This window comes from Pteropus alecto, unplaced genomic scaffold, assembly GCF_000325575.1.
Source record: "Pteropus alecto unplaced genomic scaffold, ASM32557v1 scaffold189, whole genome shotgun sequence".
Classification (NCBI taxonomy): Eukaryota; Metazoa; Chordata; class Mammalia; order Chiroptera; family Pteropodidae; genus Pteropus; species Pteropus alecto.
In genome coordinates, this window is record NW_006442117.1 from 1,988,915 (window position 1) to 1,998,673 (window position 9,759).

Here is a 9,759-nt window from a genome sequence, read left to right on the forward strand (position 1 = left end):
TCTCGTTGGTTCCAGGCCGGCTTCCCAGTGTGTGGCCATTTCTTTGATCTTGAGTCTGTCATTAAAACGATGAGCCGTCTCCTCCAGTCACGGACCCCCGACAGGTTTGATACGCATCCTTGAAGATGCTTCTTTAACTCAACTACAGAATGGACTGAAGTCATAGCCCCCAGTCGTGACCCTAAAGTGACCTCCCTCCGGCGGGGGGGGATGACGGCTCAGATTCTTCGGGCTGTGCTTATTCGGCCATGTCATAGCCACGTGCAATGCACCCGGTCCACAGTCCTCGATGACAGCAGATGGCACTGGCCGCTTATATTGGTAGCACAATTTCCATTCCTCATCTTATAAACCTTTCGCCAACCCTGTGAGATGACAGAGTTGACATCGACTGTGTATTCCTTGAAAATGCAGCATCTTTCCTGTCCCAACTTGAGTCTCAGCTCCAAAGAAAGCGTGGATTTTATGCAAAAGATCCTTCGTAAAAACCTTTAGGCCACTGGAAATCCTCTGCTATCTATCTGGTCAAGAGAGTTGTAGAATTCACAAGACCAGTTAGAAGCTTCGTTTTTATTTGTTTATTGAGGCCACATGGAAAGTTTTAAATCTGGCATGGGGGAATAATGAAATAGAGTTTTAACTTAGCCAAGAAGCGTGATTTTTATCTCGGTAGAACTGAATTTTCCGAAAATTTTAAAATCTAACCATGCCAACATGAGTCCTTAGTTGCCTAGGTAATAAAGCAGGTTTCCATGGAAACCATGGGTCTCTGTCAAAGAAACCCTTTGAATTTTAAGAAAGAACATGTCTAAGAAATACTAGTTATTGTCGACTGAGACCTGCTTGGTGACCGTGAGATTTTCATGCACATATCTGTGAATAGCACTGGCGGTTTTTGCCAGAAAAAAACACCCTTTAGATGTGCAAATAATTGTAGTAGCTAATCCCGGCTCCTCCTCTGCTTCCAGCACAGTTCCACTCCCCCGATGCAGTGTGACCTTTATCGTAGGGGGAGAAGAGTTTCACTCTTAATTGTGTTATGCTTTTGCATCAAACGCGATGAGTTAAGATACAAAACTTTTCCTACCACTGGGGTTAGTAAACGGATCCGTGGCCGGGCTGTCGTCTCGTGGTCTTCTGAGTGCATGCGGCTAAGACGGTGATGAAGGACTGTTTCGGAACACACTTTGTGTTACAGACAAGTTCTCAGAACGGAGCGCTCTGTCAGGGAAGTTAGGGAACCGTCTTCACTGAAAGTTTGTCTCGCAAGCGTCGATGGCCGTGCCTTTGAAGCTAATTCATAAGGGGGCAGAGCATCAACTATAGATTTCTTTGCAGATTTGCTACAATTCACAGCAGATAAGCATAGAGAGGTGAGTGACTTGTCCAAAGTCTTGTAGCTAGTAAGTGGCGGACCCAGGACTTGAACCCCTGAAGCCTGTTATAGTAAGTGGGAGACGCTAGCTTGCGTGAGACTAGGCAGAAGCCATGGTGGCTTGCTAGGGTCTTATTTACGATGTTGGGCCTGCACTTTGGTTTCCAGACTGTCCATGCTTTAAGTGACAGGCCTTGGGTTATTAGACTTACTGGTGGACAAGTGAGCTGGGGCATCAGTGAACGTCGTTACGTGGAGAAGCAGGAAGGGCTCGGCGAGGATCACCTGACTACCTCCCAATAGGTACGATGCTTTGCGGACCACAGCCACCTTGTTTGCGGTCAAGTTTTACCTTTCTCCTGGTAGTCTGCGCACAAAGCTTTTTATTAAATCAGATCTGAACAGGTTATTGGAAAGCCCACAGTCCTCTGCTCCACCCCTTACCTTCACCCGCTCAATGTTCTCTCTCTCCACGTTTTGAAATAGCACGTTCATACTGGCATGTTCACCTTACCGAGTTCACAGGACACATATTGACTCCCCACCTTGTTAATGGTAACATGACACGGTAAACATTTATGGGGCATTTGAGCCAAGTATTTTTATCAGTACCTTTTTATATACTCACAGTAACTGAGGCAGGTAGCATTATTATCCTCATTTTACAGATGAGGAAACTCAGGGACAAAGAAGTCGGAGCATGTCCCCCACAGAAAGAGGGGACTGCTGTATTTTCTCCTAGCTCTTCATACTTATTTTGGTCTCTATTTTTGAAGGCTTAAACTCTCAGCTGGGCGTGACGAGGAAGGCACTGAATAGTTGGGCGGGCGGAGCCGGTGGACGGGCGGGCTGCATTATGCGGTGACCAAGGAGCAAGCTGGGCTTTTCGGAGGACCCTCCACATATCAGTGCCTCAGATTCCCTCCTCTAGAGCCCTCGGCTTCTCTTCAATAGAGTCGTTTACCGTCTTGCCCGGGGTGGTAGGAAATGTGTAACTGACACCGGCCTTATGGAATCGGCTAGAGAATGGTGCTAACGGCAACACAGTGGAGCAGGCAGGCTTTCATGTAATCCTCACATCTGTAGATCCGTGCCTTATTCCTGCCTCCTACTGCAGCCTCCAAGCTCAGAGTTTCTCCGCCTCAACTTCCTCAGTGACTTCATGAACTTAGTTCCAGTCGACGGCTGAGGCTGTGCCGGGTGCTGTCCATGGTGCTGAAGATACACAGTGAAGGAAACCAATTCCCTGACCTCGTGGGCTAAAGTCTTCTTGGAGGCGATGGACAAAAACAAGAAATTAACATGTAACATACTCTCGTGGTGCTAATTTAAGAAGAAAAAGATAAGGTAGCAGAGGGCGCTCTTTTTATAGATGCAGGAAACCTGTGCTGGACGACCTGAAGGAAGAAACGGAGCGACTCGTGCACATGTTTAGTGACGGCGCCTTCTGCGGACGGAGGCGGCCAGTTCGGGCTCGAAAGTGAGCGCGAGCCTCCGAGGGGGCAGGGGCCGCGTGTGTCCGCAGCGCGAGTCAGACCCCTGACTCCCCGATTCCAGAATTTCATCCATTTCCCCCAATCGCGTTTCCAGCCGGGCCTCACCCAGCGCCGTAACTAACACCTTTACACCCAGACTCGGTCGCGATTTAAACACTTCCTCTAGAACAGAATTATTTTCGGTAATAATCATAGAAAAATAATAATAATGACTAGAAGAGAAACATAGTGAACATTTTCTTTTATTGAACTTTATATACATAATAAAATCAAAGTAACATTACAGTACTAAAATGGGAAAAAGTAATAGATAGTGCTTTTAAGTACATAAGCATATTTTTTGAATAACAAATATATTTCTACATACTGCCCTGTTATAGTAATGAATATAAAACCTTACTATTTGTTTTCAAGACTTAACTTGAGCAAATTTCTCAGTGACTTTCAGAATTTATCTTCTTTACACGTTCACGTTCATTAGACAATATAGGTCTATTTATCTTCCATTATAGCCGATCAAAAACAATTTTATTTTAAATTTTTATTTAAAATTTTTTCTCATACAAAGATATATAAACCAAAAAAAAAAGTCTTATATCTTCTTTGGCAAGAATTCGTAAATATTCCATTTCACAATGAGTTTTAGAAATTGCAAATACTGTCCCTACTTTTTTGGGGGAGGAGGGGGGTTCAAGTTTAGCAGCTTTCGAATGTCTCCTCAGCGGAAAGAATTCCACTAGGTTAACTCCATCTGAAAATCCATCGTAAATTTCTATTACGTTTGTAAAACCTTCAAAAGCTTTTTTCTGTGAAAATCAGAGAGCGTCACCGAGTCATCGTGGGCGTGGGCATTTTCACTGCATTAGAACGAGCGCCCAGCTCTTGGTGGAAACACCGTGGTTTTCAGGCGTCACCCTGTGATTTCCCCGCTGCCTCTGTGCTTGCCCTTCATGCTCTCCTCTGAAACGTGGTTCTTTCTTCCGTGCGCACGTCATTTTTCTCAGGTTACGTCGTCGGATAGTTATTGACCTTCCCCACAGCTGTGTGCACACATCTTCAAAGAGCACTCTCACACTGTGGCGTTTTACTGCCCGTCATTTAAGCCTGAATCTGGCTGTTTGCAAATATTTTTGTGCCTGATTAAGCCTACCTAAAAGCTCACCAAAAAACTCATAAATGATATCTCCGAAACAGTTTTATTTCCTTGATTCCTTCTTTAGTTTTCAGATAATAAACAATTAAAAGAATACATTTTTGTATTAAATAGATTAATCGGTAAAATTTCTCATACGGAAACTAAAATCTGTACTTACCAAACAAAAATATTGCACCTTGAAGTTTTCCTTCCGTTTCATTTTAAACAGGAGGAGTCCGACAGTCATGTCAAAGGACAGAGTTAGCAGAATTGAAGTAACTCAAGTTCTGGTTCTTTGCCTGTACAGTCACCGTGCTATCATTGAGCTCAAGTCTGCTGTTTAAATTAGCGGTCCCCAACCTTTGTGGCACCAGGGACTGGTGCTCCTACGAGCATCTAATGCCCGATGGTCTGAGGTGGAGCTGAGGCGGTGATGCCAGCTCTGGGGAGCAGCTGCAAATACAGAGGAGGCTTCACTCACTTGCTGTCCACTCACCTCCTGCTGTGTGACCAGTTCCTAACAGGCCAGGTTCTAGTACCAGTCCACGGTCCAGGAGTTGGAGACCTCTGGTTTAAATGTAGGGATTGCTCAGTACCCCCAAGGGTGGGATCAGGACCTCTGTTGAAGCCCCAGTTCTGATGCACACTATGAGAAGAACAGGCACAGCACCTATGGGTGTCAGAAGCTGACCTCAACTGGCAGTTTTCTGAATGCGCTTCCAGGTAGAATGCTAAGTCAGAGCGTCTGTGCGTGTGCACACATGTTACGCACATATCACCCTGTAATGCATAACAGGTATGTGGCAGTCGACACACGTGTTTAAACCTGCAGACAGTGCAGCCCGGAGCAAGCACTTCTGACCCCCTTAAAGTTCTGGGCTGGGGGAAAACCCAAGAGGACCTTGAGTGCCTTTTCCTGTTCTCCGATGAGAGAAGGCAAGTTCCAGGCCTTTGAGGGGTCCACCACCGCCGGGCGGGGGAGCCGGGAGTCTGAGGTCAGCGGGTGGTGGGGGAAGTCGAGTCTGCAAGACTCAGGTTCTCGTTGTGGCTGATGTGCTCCTGCTTCGTGACCTGCAGCAAGTTGTTAGATTACTCTGCAATGTCACCTTTGAAGCCAGAACGAACGTAGCACCTCACAGGATTGCCGTGCAGATCAGTGAGGTAACACGTGTGAGAAGTGATCCGTAAACTGTAAAACTCTAAAACTTATTCCTTGAGTCCAGTGAAACCTGAGCTTTCCTCCTCCACCCATCATGTCTTCTCTAAATATATCGAATAGAAAACGGTCAGCTGACAGCAAGTGTCTACCGTGGTATAAGAAGCTTTCACTAACTGGCTCCTTTTGAAAATACCCTCTTTATGCTGGTGTCTGGAAAGAAAAAGCCTGGGTCATATGACCATTTAGATAATGAAATTTGAGGCAGACCATTAGGTCTCTTACTGAAAGGGTATGCAGTGAGTGAGAACTGGCTATTTTATAAACATCAGTTTCTCTAACAGAATTTAATCCCCCAAAGCGCCGAAGGTCTATTATTTTCATTCTCTTAATAGGGAAGAAGCTCATTCTCTGTCTCATCTTCACAAGCAGGGACTTCTGGGAGGAAATCAGAGTAGCCTGCTGAAGCAGCGTTTGCATGGACCATCTAGATGGAGCGCTTGCCTTGCCCGTAAACGTTTTATGTCATCGTGTCCGAGGCTGTCATAGGCCGGAGGACCGGGCCGGGGTCTCCCATGCCTTTTCCCCTCAGACTGACCTCCACCACGCGCAGCAAGGCCCTCCGTTTCGTCCCTCCCGTCCCCGCCTCTCCCATTTTCAAGGGAGTGGAAAAACCCCCGGTGTGCTTACTGCCTTCATTTTCAGGAAACTGCATTTTCTGATAAGCCGTTTCCTGCCGTCAAGGGTTTTGGACTAAGCCGTTGATGGGTAGAGTTGCATTTTCCACGACAGGGAATGTGGGAAGATAGAGAGGCAAATCATGAGTGCGGTCTGGCATAGTTTGAGATGCCTTCCCGTGGGGATGCTGTCAGGCCTTGAGGCACGCGACTTTGCGGTTTCGGAGAGAGGTCAGGGACGGAGCTGGACGCCTGAGATTCTGCCTGTCCATGGCCTTGAAAGCCAAGTTTGTGGCTAGAGCAGTTTATGCTATAAAAACAGAGCCTGCTTTTTGTAGTAATTGTTATCTCTGTTCAGTAGTGAGTACTGGATAGTTTTACTCCTTTGCAACCTTTTAAGGCAAACAGCATACCTGGAAGGAGTAGGCCTTTCTACCCAACGTGCCTTTCTGCGGCCCCTCAGCCACCTAGCGCCCCACTCCATAATAAATCTAACGCTCAAGGGGTCACGCTTAACTACTGTGTTTCCCCGTTGCGCACCTCCACACTGTGATACGTTGGCGTGTTGTTCAGCAAATAGTCACTCACAGCACCCTCCTGGGGCAGGGTCACCTCCTCATGACGCCCACCGGGCTTGGCCACAGGTATGCGTTGGCCAGTGGCGTATAAGCGGCTGTGATGCGCCTGGAGGCTTCAAATGTGCTCCCATGGTTTGGAGTCATTTTTTAACGTGACGATTCGATATTCGCATATATTGTGCAGTGACCACCACAGTAAGTCTCGTTGACGTCTGTCACCACACGGTTACCAAATGTTTTTGCGTCATGAGAACTTTTAAGATCTACTCTTAGCAACTTTCGATATGCACCTCGGGATAATTAGCCGTAGTCACCGTGCTGTACATCACATCTGAGACTTATTTATTTTATAACTGCAAGTTTATATTTCTCGATTTCCTTCCCCCGTTTTACCCAGCCCGCCCACAGCCCCTGGCAAGCAGCAGTGTGTTTTTATCTATGAGCTTGTTTCCTTTAATTTTTAGGGTCCACATATAAGTGAGATCATACAATATTTGCCTTCTGTCTGCCTTATTTCACTCAGCATGATGCCCTCAAGTTCCATCTGTGTATCGCAAATAGCAAGATTTCATTCTTTTTCTGGCTGAATAATGTTCCATGTATAAAAATACACAGACCGCATTTTCTTCATTCACCGGTTGATGGTCATTCAGGTTGTTTCCATATCTCAACTATTGTAAATAATACTGCAATGAACAGGGGGTTGCATGTGCCTTTTTGAGTCATTGGTTTTCATTTTCAGATACTCAGAAGTGGAATTGCTGGGTCGTAAGGTAGTTTTATTTTTAATATTTCGAGGAACCTCCGTACCGTTTTCCATAGCGGCTGCACCAATTTCCAGTCTCGCCAGCAGGGCACAGGGTTCCCTTCTCTCTTCGTCCTCGCCAACGCTTGCTGTCTCTTGTCTTATTGGTAATAGTCATTCTAACTATTCTAACTAACTAGGTGTGAGGTGGTAGCTCATTGTGGTTTTGATTTGCATTTCTCTGATGATGAGTAATATTGAGCATCTTTTTGTGTACCTGTTGGCCATCTATATGTCTTCTTTGGAAAAAACGTCTATTCAGATCTTCGGCCTATTTTTTAACCAAATCGGTTGTTTTGTTATTGAGTCGTGTGAGTTCGCTATGTATTTTGGATATGAAGCCCTTATCGGCTATGATTTGTAAATATTTTCTTGCATTCACTAGGCTGGCTTTTCATTTCTTTGTTTTTCTTGGCCGTGCAGCAGCTTTTTAGTTCGATATGGTCCCACTTGTTTATTTTTACTTTTGCTGCCTTCACTTTGGTGTCAAATCCAAAACATCATCACCAAGGCTAATAAGGAATTTACTGTCTAGGTTTTTTCTTTTAGGAATTTTATGGTTTGGGGTCTTACGGTCAAGTCTTTAACCCATATCGAGGTACTTTTTTCATATGGTGTGGGATAAGAGTCCAGTTTCATTTTTTTGGATGTGGCTGTCTAGTTTTCCCAGTACTATTTATTGCGGACACTGTGTTTTCTCTTTCGCATATTCTCGCCTTCTTTCTAGTAAGTTCATTGAACATACACGTGTGGGTTTGTTTCTGGGCTCTCCGTTCTGTCCCTTGCTCTCTCTGCCTGTTTCTATGCCAGTACCGTCCTGTTTTCATTAGTGTGGCTTTTTAATGTAGTTTGAAATCAGGAGTGCGATGCCTCCAGCTTGGTTTTTCTCTCTCAAGACTTCCTTTGCTTTTCAGTGTCTTTTGTGATTCCATACAAATTTTAGTGGGTTTTTTTTTCTATTTCTGTGAAAAATGCCATTGAAATTTTTGAGAGATCGCACTGAATCTATTGATCGATTTAGGTATGTGAACATTTAAACAATATTTTTCCGATCTGCGAGCATGGAATATCTTTCCATTTCTTTGTGTCTTCTGCAGTTTCTCTCATCAGTGTCTCTTGGTTTTAGTATACAGGTTTTTTACTTGGTTGCATTTTTTTCTAGGTGTTTTTTTCTTTTTTATGCTATTTAAATGGGATCGTTTTTCTTAGTTTCTCTTTTCGATAGTTCGTTCTTAGTACATAATAATGCGACCGATTTCTATATGTTGATTTTATAACCTACAACTTTACTAAGTTCATTTATTAGTTCTGAAAGTTTTTTGGTGGAGTCTATATAACATTTTCTGTCAAAGTGAGTTTTACTTCTTCAAATTCGATGCCCTTTATTTCCTGCTTAATTACTCTCGCTAGAGAGTGAGCATCCTTGTCTTTTTCTGGATCTTAGAGGAAAAGCTTTCAGCTTTTTACCCTTGAGTTCGATGTTAGCTGTGGGCTCGTCACATATAACCTTTATTATATTGAGGTACGTTCCCTCTATACTCACTTTGTTGAGAGTTTTTATCATACGTAATGTTAAAATCTGCCTGATGCATGTCAATATTGAGATGATCGTGTGATTTTCATAATTCATTTTGTGAATCTGCTACGTCACATTGATTTGCCGGGTTGCATCGTGGAATAAATCCCACTTGATCATAGTGGGATTTTAAAGTATTTTCAAATTTGGCTTGCTAATATTTTGTTGAGGTTTTTTGCATCTGCGTTCCTTAGGTGTATTGGTCTGTAATCTTTTATTTTTGTGGTGTCCTTGTCTGGTTTCAGTATCAGAGTAACATTGGCCTGTAAAATGAGTTTCTGACAAAGCTAAATATGGTTTCTCATACAACCCAGCAGTTAATTGTTCTTTTTCAACCAACAAGTTGAAAACTTAATGTTTACACAAAAAGCTGCATACAGTTGTTTATAGCAGCTTTATTCATAATTGCCGAGACCTGGGAGCAGTCAAGATGCCCTTCCATAGGTGGTGGATAAGGAAACGGTGGTACATCCAGCCAATGGAATACTGTTTAATGCCAAACAGAAATGCACTATCGAGCCATGGAAAGATACAGGGGAACCGTAAATGCAAATTAAGTGGAAGAAGCGAATCCGAAAAGGCTGCCCGCTGTGGGCTTTCAGCTCTGGGGCCTGCTGGACACAGTAGAAGAATCCCAGGCCGCCAGGGGCTGGGAGTGAGGAGGCGGAGTTCAGGGTTGCCGGGGCGTGAAAACCGTCTCTGTGACACGATGATGGTGATGGACACGTGTCGTTGCGCATTCGTTCAAGCCCGTGGAGTGCGCAGCGCTGAGCGTGAACCCCGGGGGAGCGTATGGGCACGGCGTGCTGACGTGTCCTGTGGGTCCACCGACTGACAGAGTCACCGCTCCGGGGAGCGATGAGGATGACGGGGGCAGCTGTGCCCGGGTGGACGTGGGGCAGGTGGATGTGGAAACTTCATGCGCCTTATTCTCAAACTTGCCGTGAACCTAAAACCGCTC